Source organism: Cherax quadricarinatus, chromosome 37 (assembly GCF_038502225.1).
Source record: "Cherax quadricarinatus isolate ZL_2023a chromosome 37, ASM3850222v1, whole genome shotgun sequence".
Lineage (NCBI taxonomy): Eukaryota > Metazoa > Arthropoda > Malacostraca > Decapoda > Parastacidae > Cherax > Cherax quadricarinatus.
Window position 1 is genome coordinate 20,099,538 of NC_091328.1, and position 13,961 is coordinate 20,113,498.

The window sequence follows — 13,961 nt, forward strand, 5'->3', positions numbered from 1 at the left end:
CTCCACTGTACCTTACCTCCTACGTAACTCTGTCTCTCTTGTCTCTGTCGGTTTATATCTGTTATATAAGCAACTATATTGTGTGTGTGTGTGTGTGTGTGTGTGTGTACTCACCTAATTGTACTCGCCTAATTGTGGTTGCAGGGGTCGAGACTCAGCTCCTGGCCCCGCCTCTTCACTGATCGCTACTGGATCCTCTCTCTCTCTGCTTCCTGAGCTTTGGCATACCTCTTCTTAAAACTATGTATGGTTCCTGCCTCCACTACTTCACTTGCTAGGCTATTCCACTTGCTGACAACTCTATGACTGAAGAAATACTTCCTAACGTCCCTGTGACTCGTCTGAGTCTTCAGCTTCCAGTTGTGACCCCTTGTCCCTGTGTCCCCTCTCTGGAACATCCTATCTCTGTCCACCTTGTCTATTCCCCGCAGTATCTTGTATGTCGTTATCATGTCTCCCCTGACCCTTCTGTCCTCCAGTGTCGTCAGTCCGATTTCCCTTAACCTTTCCTCGTACGACATTCCCTTGAGCTCTGGGACTAGCCTTGTTGCAAACCTTTGTACTTTCTCTAACTTCTTGACGTGCTTGACCAGGTGTGGGTTCCAGACTGGTGCTGCATACTCCAGTATGGGCCTAACATACACAGTGTACAGTGTCTTGAACGATTCCTTATTAAGGTATCGGAACGCTATTCTCAGGTTTGCCAGGCGCCCATATGCTGCAGCGGTTATTTGGTTGATGTGTGCCTCTGGTGATGTGCTCGGTGTTATGGTCACCCTAAGGTCTTTCTCCCTGAGTGAGGTCTGTAGTCTTTGTCCACCTAGCCTATACTCTGTCTGCGGTCTTCTTTGCCCCTCCCCAATCTTCATGACTTTGCATTTGGCTGGATTGAATTCGAGAAGCCAGTTACTGGACCACATGTCCAGCCTCTCCAGGTCTCTTTGCAGTCCTGCCTCATCCTCGTCCGATTTAATTCTTCTCATCAACTTCACGTCATCTGCGAACAGGGACACTTCAGAGTCTATTCCTTCCATCATGTCGTTCACATATATCAAAAATAGCACTGGTCCTAGAACTGACCCCTGTGGGACCCCGCTCGTAACAGGCGCCCACTGTGATACCTCTTCACGTACCATGACTCATTGCTGCCTCCCTGTCAGGTATTCCCTTATCCATTGCAGTGCCCTTCCTTTTACGTGTGCCTGATCCTCCAGCTTCTGCACTAATCTCTTGTGGGGAACTGTGTCAAAGGCCTTCCTGCAGTCTAGGAAAACGCAATCTACCCAACCCTCTCTCTCGTGTCTTACTTCTGTTACCTTGTCATAAAACTCCAGGAGGTTTGTGATACAAGATTTGCCTTCCATGAACCCATGCTGGTTTTCATTTATAATCTTGTTCCTTTCCAGGTGTTCGACCACTCTCCTCCTAATAATCTTCTCCATGACTTTGCACACAATACATGTCAGAGACACAGGTCTGTAGTTTAGTGCCTCGTTTCTGTTTCCTTTCTTAAATATGGGGACTACATTAGCTGTCTTCCATTTCTCAGGTAGTTGCCCAGTTTTAAGGGATGTGTTGAAGATTGTGGTTAGAGGCACACACAGCATCTCTGCTCCTTCTCTGAGGACCCATGGGGAGATGTTGTCCGGTCCCATCGCCTTTGAGGTGTCAAGGTCACTTAAGAGCTTCTTCACCTCCTCCTCAGTTGTTCGTATGTCATCCAACACTTGTTGGTATATTCCCTCTTGATGTTCCCTTCTGTGCTGTCTTCCCACAGCCCTTCCTGTCTCTACTGTAAAAACTTCCTTAAATCTCCTGTTCAGCTCCTCACATACCTCCTGATCATTTCTTGTGAGTTTTCCACCTTCTGTCCTTAATCTGATCACCTGGTCTTTGACTGTTGTCTTCCTCCTGATGTGGCTATACAACAGTTTCGGGTCAGTCTTGATTCTCGATGCTATGTCATTTTCATACTGTCGCTGGGCCTCCCTCCTTACCTGTGCGTACTCATTCCTGGCTCTGCGACTGATCTCCCTATTTTCGTGTGTTCTCTGCCTTCTGTACTTTTTCCATTCTCTATTGCACTTTGTTTTTGCCTCCTTACACCGTCGGGTAAACCAGGGGCTTGTTCTGGTCTTCCCGTTGTTACTGTTGCCCTTGGGAATGAACCTTTCCACTGCCTCCTTGCATTTTGTTGCTACATATTCCGTCATTTCATTTACTGGCTTTCCTGCCAGTTCTCTGTCCCACTGGACCTCCCGCAGGAAGTTCTTCAACCCTATGTAGTCCCCTCTTTTATAGTCAGGCTTTTCCCATTCTACTCCTGTTATTCTCTCCACTTGCAGCTCTACTATGTATTCAAAGCACAGAACCACGTGGTCGCTAGCTCCTAGGGGACTCTCATACTTGATGTCCTCAATGTCTGAGCTGCCCAGGGTGAACACAAGGTCCAATCTTGCTGGTTCATCCTCCCCTCTCACTCTGGTAGTGTCCTTAACATGTTGGTGCATGAGGTTTTCCAGCACCACATCCAACATCCTGGCTCTCCATGTTTCGGGACCCCCATGTGGCTCCAGGTTTTCCCAGTCAATCTCCCTGTGGTTGAAATCCCCCATAACCAGCAACTTTGCTCTGCTGGAGTGAGCTCTTCTTGCCACCTCAGCAAGTGTGTCCACCATTGCTCTGTTGCTCTCTTCATATTCCCCTCTTGGCCTCCTGCAGTTCTGTGGTGGATTATACATCACTGCAATGACCACTTTGTGTTCCCCAGACTGAAGTGTACCTGCTATGTAGTCTCTTTCTCCCGTCTCATCTATTCCTTCCATTTTCTCGAATTTCCATCTGTTTTTTACGAGCAGAGCAACCCCACCTCCCCCCCTGCCCCTTCTATCTTTCCTCATGATCTGGTATCCTGGTGGGAAGATTGCATCTGTTATTGTCTCCATGAGTTTTGTTTCTGTAACTGCTATGATGTCTGGGGACTTCTCATTGATTCTTTCTTGCCATTCCTCATGTTTATTCGTTAATCCATCTGCATTTGTGTACCAAACCTTCAACTTCTGTTCTAATACTGTAACTGTGGTGCGGGGGGTGGAAACAGAGGGATCGGTGTGTGATGGTTTGGATTGTTCAGTTGCCTTGGGGGTGTTGTGGCTGGAGTCCTTCTGCAGGTGTTTCTGGGGGGTGCGCTTGTCCTTCCATTTGATCCTGGGTTATTCTGCTCTCCTTTTTCATTTCCTCCCATTTCTCCTTTCGTTTTTGAACTCTCTCTTTCATTGTCTTCCTTTCGTCCTGTGTTCTGTCTCGGTCGAGGTACACACTCCGGAACTCCTGCTTGCCTCTCAGCCGTGCTTTCTCCTGCAGGATCATGGTTCGAGTTGATTCTGCCTTGAAAATTACTTTGAGAGGCCGATTCCTTTTCTTTGTGAACCACCCAATTCTCCGAAAATTTGCCACCTGGGTCATGTCCCCCTCGCCTATCACCTTCAAGATGTCTTCAATCGCTTTTTTCTCCTCCTGCTTTTTTTCATCATAAGTTTCCCCTTTAGCTTCATCTAGCCCATAGACAAACACGGATCTCTCCCTTTCCACCTCCCACTGTGACTCCCATTGCATCCTCTGATGTGTTTTAGTTCCTTCCCGTGGAGTGTTCCTTCCTTCAGTCCCTTCCCTAGTTACGGCCCCTATGCTTCTTGGTTTATCCTTCCTGATCACCTGCTCCTGGCCCCCACAGGTATCTGGTAAGGTCCTTGCACATGTCCTAGTTCCTTCAATGTCTTCCAACCTCTCTTTCTGTCCTAGAGTGCTCCCTGTTTTTGTTTTGGCCCCATGTGGGTTTGACAGGACCTCTGCATACAGTTTAGTTTCCATGCTTCCTTCGGACCTGTTGTCTGTGTTCGATGTAGCCATTGCCGATGCTACTTCTGTAATATCTTTGTCTCTGTGCTGTTTCAGATGTCTCGGCTCCTCTTCTAATCTCTCTATCTTGATTTCTGCTGCTGTGGCCTGTTGCTTCCACCTTCTGCATTCTGCTGCTAACCTCTCTTCCATCTTCCTGTGTGCGTGTGCGCGAGCACATACAAACTCATATAAGTAACAATAAACGACTGTCAGGAAATAAACATAATAATGGAGAGAGTTCAAACCATAGTCCTGATGTGCAGCAGACCCAGTGCTTTTCTCAGTAGTATCAGTTACCAGTAGTGTCAGTAGTAATGACTCATACCAACCATTACTGATTCGCTGCCTCCATCGGTAAGGGTCAAGCACAATGCGTAACTCTCTCATAGAAGCAAATCCCAGGAGATCACCAAGGACATGACATAACTGCTTATCCTTAAACAAACTAGACCTGATAATATTGACTTGCACCCTAGAGTCCATGAACACATGAACGGGAGCATTAAAAACAGATGCTTGTACTATGGGACCTATCGCTGCATTGGAAGTTATATGCAAACAAAAACGAGGGTTTTCATCAGAAAAGGTTTGTTCCACTTCATCCCCAAAATCATCTACGTCAAGAGCCGTGTGAAGCAACATCAGCGAGATTGTCGTTCTCGAGACTGCTTAAGGCATCAAAGGAATTGTGAACGGGGACGGTGTGCTCATTATCATCTACTGTCACCACAGGGCGGTTTGACTGGGGCGCTCGAATTTCCCCGAATTGGAAGAATGAGCCTGGTTCTGGTTGGTCCGAGAACCGCTACCTCTATTTCCTCTCCTGGCTTGGCAAATGGAACGGCCACGGAAAAATCGAGAGTACTGAGTGCATTGCACTCAGATGTGTCATGTCCATGGTTACTGAATGTATTATGAATACTACGAGGATTATAATGACTGCACACTGGTCTTTGGCGATCGCTGGGATGGTTGTCTACCATAGGGGTTCTGGTGGCCTGGTGGCTAACGCTCTCGCTTCACACGGCAAGGGCCTGGGTTCGATTCCCAGCCAGAGTAGAAACATTAGGCGTGTTTCTTTACACCTGTTGTCTATGTTCCCCATCAGTAAAATGGGTACCTGGGTGTTAGTCGACTGGTGTGGGTCGCATCCTTGGACACTGACCTAATTTGCCCGAAATGCTGAGCATAACAAGGGGCTTTCTATATAGTAGTATGTCATTGATGTCAGCTAGGCCTGTATAGCATGTACATGTACTTGTAGTAAATGAAGATATTATTATTATTGTATTATATTATTACCATGATTACTTTCCCTGGTGATCTACTGGGATTTGCTTCTATGAGAGATTTGGCATGCCCAAATTCATGACTTGATCGTACCATTTTAGGGTTACCAGCTTGGATCTGAGATCTACCGCACTGCCGCAGAGCATGAAGTTCGGATTAAGTCCTTACAAGCCAATGCACTTTCCAGTAGGGTACCCAAGTGGTCAGGCACTGGTGATCCTGTCACTCCTGTCTGAGTTCCACCTACAACTTCAGACATGCAAGATATTGTCCAGTTGCCTCAAGTGTCTGAGGAACATCAGACTACCTTGAGTGCCGAGCCTTTCCCTGCAATGTCTGCTAGTTCAAGTAGTTCCTCCACAGGGGACGCCTTGTTGGAAAACCACTACTTGCACCTAGTAATGCCATCACTTGTTGATGCCACATGCCGTCTGCAGAAAGATGTTTCTGTCGCGGCTAGTGCCCTCACTAGTGTGTGTTGTTGTTCCTGGTGTTCCAGATGGTGATAACGTCCTAGTTGACAGTAATCCTTGCAAAGTTAGATGTCGAGTAATTACATGTACAATCCGTTTGTCCATCCACTCCACCGAGCCTGTTCATTCCTTCAGTAAGAAAAAACTTCTAAGTCCCTAGTAACCGATAATGGAGGTGAATTCTGTAATGAGATTCTTGAAAATTTGTGTGCTTTGTACAAGATCTCTAAATCTACCATTGTTCCTCACCATCCTGCCAGTAATGAGTTAGCGGAACAAACCGATAAGAAAGTACCTGATGTCTTGAGAGCCACTATCAATCCCAATAGTGAGACTTGGGATGAAGTTATACCTGATGTTCAGTGTGTCATAAATTCTGCTTACAATGTTTCTAATGGTGACACTCCACATTATGCGGTGTACAGTGTAGAGAAGTGTTTGCCTTACGAGTTGTTATATTCCAGCCCAAAACCAAATTACAACCCTGATGATTTCATAGCAACTCGTACCAGCTTAGCTCAAAGTGTTTTTAAAAGAGTCCATGAAACACTATAAATCAACAGCAGAATTTACAAGTCACTAATACTTGAGCAAAGCCGACCAAAATTAAAGTAGGTTCGAGAGTTATGCTGACTAATTTTAACAAAACGTCTGCAATGCCTAAGCTCAACCAGAAGTTTGTTGGTCCTTACTGAGTAGTTGAACATATCAATGGAACTAAGTATAAGGGTAGAGAAATTAGTACAGGTCAGTATAAAGAATCACATTTAGATCATATGAAGTTAGTATGCGATGACAATGTTCTTACCCAGACTAATGTGACAGACACTGACAATCGTCCTGACTCTGTACCCTCTACCTCTAATACTCAGTCAGACGATCAACCTGAATGTCGGTATTCCCTACGTACACGACAGGTATTGAGAAATCCTCAAGTATCATTTGTAAATACCAATTCAGATCTACCTCAACCACAGCATGAGTTAGCAAGTGCAACAGAGTTTGATCCTCCTATTTGCATATGTAAATCTCACTCTAGCAGAGTTGGGTTAAATATAAATAACTTTGTATAGATGAATTATATAGTTTAAAATGTATTTCAACTGTGTTACAATATCAACTTATTAATATTCAAGAATTTTTTTTTGTGCTCACGTTCTCTTCGAATTCTGAGATTTAACAGTCTAGATTTAAGTGCACCAAATCTGCCTTTCTTTGTACATATCCTTCCTCGGAATCCATAGATCACATGAATACCGATCGATCGATCAATTTTTTTTATCACTTTTATTGTATAAGCTCACCGTTGAATCTATTACTTCTATGAATCGTGCTATATCATACCTTGAAATGCATTACAATAAGTTCCATTCCAATATCTTTATGTTATAATGTTCAACTGTTTTGTACTTTGACATTGTATAGAATCAGCCCAGAGCCATACGCCTGTCGCCTCTAGTTTGTATTAGCTGTATGTCGGGACACCATACATTAGCGTCGCCGAGCTCTCAGTAGTATCAGTTACCAATAGTATCAGTTACCAGTAGTGTCAGTAGTAATGACTCATACCAACTGTTACTGATTCACTGCTTCCTGCCTGAATCACTGTTATATCACTGACCAAGTATGATTTATATGCCGCTCACCCTCCAGGCACTCGAGAGAGCAGTTCAAGTAGAGACGTAAGAGTGAGCAGGTCAGGCCTGGCGACCCCATATATTCCATCCAATATACATACATGTACTAGAACATCCAACATGAATGTTTATTACCGAATCCATGTTTCGAACCTGCCCATTTGACACTACCACTGAGCTGCGAGGCTTTAAACAGTAAGATTTCTGAAATAGAACTTCTCTTCATGTTTCTGTCAGAGGCACCATTAGTTATCCAACTCTCTCTTCCTCACAGCCCCAAAAGACACATTAGGGTCACATCACAGATGGGGGCTGCTGACAGAAACATGAACAGAACCTTCGCTGCTGGCATAAATTCAATTAAGCACCTAAATTACTGGGAAAGTTTGAAGTCCCTTGATCTTTACTCCTTGAAGTCTAGGGAAATGAGATACATTATAATCTACACCTTTAAAATTCTAGTAAGATTTGTCCCAAATCTGCTCACAAATCGTTCCCCGTTAAAGTAAGAGGCTTGGCAGACGGTGCAAAATACCGCCAACGAAAAGCAGGGGTGTAATGAGTACATTAATGAAAAACTCAAAGTGTGAAGGGATCAAGACTTTTCAACGTCCTCCATTCATACATACAGGGAATTACCAGCAGACTCCTGGCTGTCTTCAACAAAATAGTGGACAAGTTTTCAAGTCAGTGCCTGATCAGCCAGGCTGTCGTGCTTACGTTGGACTTCGTGCTAACACCAATAGCTTGGTTGATCTGGTCATCCACCGGGAGGCCTTGTCAGGGACCGAGCCACGGAGGGAGGGGGGTTGACCCGCATTATGGCACCACTCTTACCATACTATTTTATATTGTTTAGCTTCGAGAAGCTGCTGACCACAACTTAAATTGTACAGGTGCATCATTAACTGGCGAGTCACCACCACGCTGGCAGTGAGTCACCACCATGCTGGCAGTGAGTCACCACCATGCTGGCAGTGAGTCACCACCATGCTGGCAGTGAGTCACCACCATGCTGGCAGTGAGTCACCACCATGCTGGCAGTGAGTCACAACCATGGAGTCGGCATGAATGACTTTCAGCCCTTCCTCATACTGCCTTAGAGGGAAGGACTGAAGGGAGGAGAAAGACGGTGGAAAGGAAAGAGAAACAGTAAGAGGAGAGAGTGAGGATAAATGAGAGAAAAGACGAAGAAAGGGCAGACAGGAGACAATGTGTGAAAGAGAGAGAGAGAATTGGGGGGAGAGAGAGGGTGAAAGGGGGTAGAGAAGAAAGAGTAAGAAAAGGAAGGAAATATGGTGAGCGACAGGAGGGAGTGTGAGAGTAGAAAAAATGGGGAGAGAGAGAGAAAAAAAAAAAGAATTGTTTCAAGCATCGTTCATTCAGTGAGTCGCTCTGAAACACATACATTAATATATATTATTAAGCTGAATGAACAAGGTGACAGTTCTAGACTCTAGTTACTAACTCTAGTTACCTGCAGTCTCTTCCGGAGGTCACCGCCCCAGCACCCCGGTCCCAAACTAGGCGGCCTGGTTGCTGCCCTGATCGATCAAGCTGTTAGTGCCTCCCGCCCGCAGTCCAACGTATGCACCACAACCCGGTTAACCAGAAATTATTTTGAGTAATCTATCGAGTTAGCTCTTGAAGGCAACTAGGAGTTTGTTGTTGATTTCCTTATGCATGGAGGGAGTTCTCTCTCAGTGTACTGATCACTTCCCTGCTTTTGGAAGATAACTTTAGATATAGAAAGGATATAGGAAAGTATTGGTTTGGAAATATAGTCGTCGATGGGTGGAACAGTCTGCTTAGAAGGGTCACTGAAGCTAAAACCTTGGGTACTTTCAAATTTAGATAAGATTAATACACGAGTGAGGGGTTGGATTAGAGTGGGACTTGCACTCGAGTTAACAGGGTTATCAAAGCTTATTCCTTGGGTAGCCTTGAAAATGGGTTGGGCAAATATTTTTGTTATTGGCTTTGAGTTTGAGAAAGACTTGCCTGGCATGGGCCAATATGCCTGCTGCAATGTTCCTCCTTTCTTATGTTATGTTCATAAGTAGCAATTCTGGTGTACAGGTTTGGGACCAACCCCTTCAGAATCTTCCAAGTGAGAATAAATGGTTTACAAAACCGACACGTTGATAAATGAGACACTTTTGCAACATTTGGGTATCCTTATCCTGGAAACGTTTCGCCATACAGTGGCTTCTTGAGTCCAATGCAGAAAAAGGTGGAATAAGAGAAGTCTGAGGTAATCAGTCCCTCAGCCTTGAGTCGATATGTTCGGTCTCTCAATCTTGACAAAAGTGCACCATATTCGCGGAGATGGGGCTTATATACTGTTGAGAGATGAGGTGGAGCAGTGGTAGGTGGAGTCACCAGCGAACAAAGGCACTAGTGGAAGTATGTTGTGTCTATAGAGTAGACAAGTTCTGAAGAAATCCCTGTTCCACCTCACTGCTCATCAGTACATAAGCCCCATGTCCGCGAATATGCTGTGCTTTTGTCAAGAGTGATAGATTGAACATAAGAACATAAGAAAGGAGGAACACTGCAGCAGGCCTTTTGGCCCATACTAGGCAGGTCCTTTACAATTCATCCCACTAACAAACATTTGACCAACCCAATTTTCAATGCCACCCAAGAAACACACTCCGATGTGCAAGTCCCTCTCAAATCCAACCCCTCCCACTCATGTACTTATCCAACCTAAATTTGAAACTACCCAAAGTCCTAGCCTCAATAACCCAACTAGGTAGACTGTTCCACTCATCAACTACCCTATTTCCAAACCAATACTTTCCTATGTCCTTTCTAAATCTAAACTTATCTACGTTTGAATCAATTATCCTACCTATCTTCGTGTCATCGGCGAATTTGCTCATGTCACTAGTAATTCCTTCATCAAGATCATTGATATATATTATAAAGAACAACGGGCCCAAGACTGATCCCTGTGGAACCCCACTTGTTACTGATCCCCACTCGGATTTAACCCCATTTATGAACATCAAAATGGTATACAATACCGACAGGTTGTTAGGTAAGACACATATGCAACAGTTAGACAACGTTTCGGAATAAAGTTGTCTAACTGTTGCATATGTGTCTTACCTAACAACCCCATTTATGGACACTCTCTGCTTCCTGTCTGTGAGCCATGATTCGATCCACGAGAGCACCCTTTCACCAATGCCATGAGCTGCTACTTTCTTCAAGTCTTTGGTGCGGAACTCTATCAAATGCCTTACTAAAATCTAAGTAAATAATATCAAATTCTTTATCGTTGTCAACAGCCTCAAAAGCTTTACTGAAGAAAGTTAATAAATTAGTTAGACAAGACCGGCCTCTTGTGAATCCATGTTGAGTATCATTAATCAAGCTATGCTTATCGAGATGGCTTCTTATAATCTGAGCTATAATCGACTAGTAATTTGCCTACAATTGAGGTCAGGCTTATTGGGCGATAATTTGACGGTAACGACTTGTCCCCTGTTTTAAAAATAGGAATTACATTAGCCATCTTCCACATATCAGACACTACACCTGTTTGAAGAGATAAATTAAAAATATTAGTTAATGGTTCACAGACTTCCATTTTGCATTCCTTAAGAACCCTTGAAAAAACCTCATCAGGACCCGGAGACTTATTTTGCTTCAATCGGTCTATCTGCTTCACTAGTGACTGTGATGTTACATAATTTATCTTCTTCTGGCCCATTATAAAAATTAATTACCGGAATATTATCGGAACATATCGACTTGAGGCTGAGGGACTAATTACCTCAAACTACTACTCTTATTCCACCTTTTTCTACAGTGGACTGAAGAAGCCAGTGTGTGGCGAAACGTTTCCAGAATAAAGATACCCAAATGTTGCAAGTGTCTTGTTTATCAGCTTCCAGGTGAAGATTATGATGCATGTTTCTCGCCTACGTTCTAAGGAGTACGAGTTTAGGAACTTCAGGCGCTCTCAGTAATTTAGGTGTTTGAGTTTATACGACCTGTAAAGGTTCTCTGGATTTTTCAGCTCAGCAATTTTGCCTGCCTTGAAGGGTGGCGTTAGAACGCCACAATACTCCACAGCCTAGAGAGAACGAGTGGCTGGAAGATTGATTCAGTGACTTGGCTTTTCTCTTAAACAAGGTGTCTCAAGTGATGACTAGCTAACTGATTAGCACACTGACTTACCAGTGTTATATACCGTAGTTAACAACTACTGACTTACCAGATATAGATCTTCCACGGTATATCACAACAATACTGACTATGGTGTTGCCGGGGTGCTGAAGGAAAGACTCGGACACGCAGAAAACACTGGTCAACAACCAAAATGCTTCCGAGACCAGAGAAGCAATTTCCAACTAATTTTAAGTCGCTGATAATGAATATCATGGTTAAAATTGTTTGTTAGCTCTACTTTTCAATATACACCTACGTATCACAATAGGTTTCAACAGGCTTGCGGCAGTGTTTCTTACCACACTCACAGTCTCACTGCCCTTCATTATTATTCCAGTAGTCATAGAAAGTCATAGAAGGTGGTTGTGATGTGCAAGTTTATATTTTGAGGTGAAAGTGCTGCTGCTTTCTATGTGAATGGGACAGCCGTGCAAGAGGTTCCCACTACATCAGGAGAGACTGGCCACCTCATCAGTCATTGGAGCCTGGGATGAAAAATGTTCAACATCCCCCTCTCATTGAACCAAACAAAATTTTGCTACCGCCACTACACATAAAACTGGGGATCATGAAAAACTTTGTAAAAGCTATGGACAAATCCGGTCAGGGATTCAAGTATTGAACATCAAAATTCCCCTTACTGAGCGACACTAAGATAAGAGAGGGAGTCTTCAATGATTGGTCCTCAGATTCGAGAGCTTCTTAGAGATGGTGACTTTGAATCAGACCTTCATGGGGAGGAGAAAGCTGCTTGGGAAGCATTTAAGTTAGTGGGGAAGGCATTTCTCGGAAACAGAAGGAAGGCAACTATGAAGAATTGGTGGAAAACCTCATCAAAGCTTACAAGAACATGGGATGTAACATGTCACTTAAAATCCACTTTTTGAACTCACACTTAAACTTTTTTTCCAGCGAACTGTGGGGCAGTTAGTGACGAACATGGTAAAAGGTTTCACCAAGATATTTCAACCATGGAAAAATGGTACCAGGGAAAATAGGGCACAAGAAAGCTTGTAGACTATTGCTGGACATGGCAAGAGATGATTCTTCAGCCCACTATAAGCGTCAAGCAAAAAGGCAGAGAGTAGGTACGGATTAGAGTTTGAAACATACTGACACACATTGTACCTTATAATCAAACCATACCACGGGTGGGGTTTGAACCCGCGATCAGAGTCTCAAAACTCATGTACCTTATAATAAAAAAATCAAATATTACATGTCTCGTATCTTTAAACCTATAGCCAATACCCATTTTTTAAGGTGATATTTGGATTCAGGACATGAAAATACACAAGAATTAACTAATCTCATTTAAGAAGCATATAACTTTTTAAAAACTGTTGACCAGTGAAACCTGTATTGTGACACTTTCACTCTGTATAGATCTTGGTCAAGTCAATGACTTGATCAAGCTCTTAAAAAAAGAGAGGGAGAACTTGTCAAAATAAAAGCTTGGTCTGCACCTGTGGCTTAAATAGTGTTTGTGTAGTACGCTTTTGTATACAGGTGGAGTGTGGTGAGGTGCCTGGATACCAGTAACAATAGCTCCTCCAGGGTGATGAGTAAGACATGTGCAACACCCAGGGTGATGAGTAAGACATGTGCAACACCCAGGGTGATGAGTAAGACATGTGCAACACCCAGGGTGATGAGTAAGACATGTGCAACACCCAGGGTGATGAGTAAGACATGTGCAACACCCAGGGTGATGAGTAAGACATGTGCATCACCCAGGGTGATGAGTAAGACATGTGCAACACCCAGGGTGATGAGTAAGACATGTGCAACACCCAGGGTGATGAGTAAGATGTGTGCAACACCCAGGGTGATGAGTAAGACATGTGCAACACCCAGGGTGAGTAAGACATGTACAACACCCAGGGTGATGAGTAAGACATGTACAACACCCAGGGTGATGGGTAAGACACGTGCAACACCTGCGATCATTTCAGCAACCAGTGGCATTATATACTGGAGTCAGTGGAAGACGAGGTAATCAGATGTTCAGCCTTGATAGGTGTTCAGTCCCCTAACCTTGATAAGTGTTCAGCCCCTTGGCCTTGATAGGTGTTCAGTCCCCTGGCCACGTAGCCCTGATCATACTTGAGGTTTACCTCAACATGATTTTGGAGGTCAACGCCCTCGCGGCCCAGTCCCAGACCAGGCCTCCCGGCGGATGGCCTAATCAATAATTTTTCACTGGACAGCAACATTTCTGCAACATCACTGGATTTTCTTAAGACTTTACCTTGGAACACCACTATTACTTTCTTCCCAAAATCTTTTTTCTTACCAAAACTCGGTGAATCAATGTTGCTTCCAATAAACCGAGTTTTACTTCCCAACAAAAAATCTCGGTTTTTCCTGGAAAGGAAGTGTGTGTGTGTTTACTGTCATGAGTTAGCAAACTATGACTAAAGTTAATTATCTTCGCAGTTACTACATTTATCTTACCTCTGCAGTAATTTGCTTA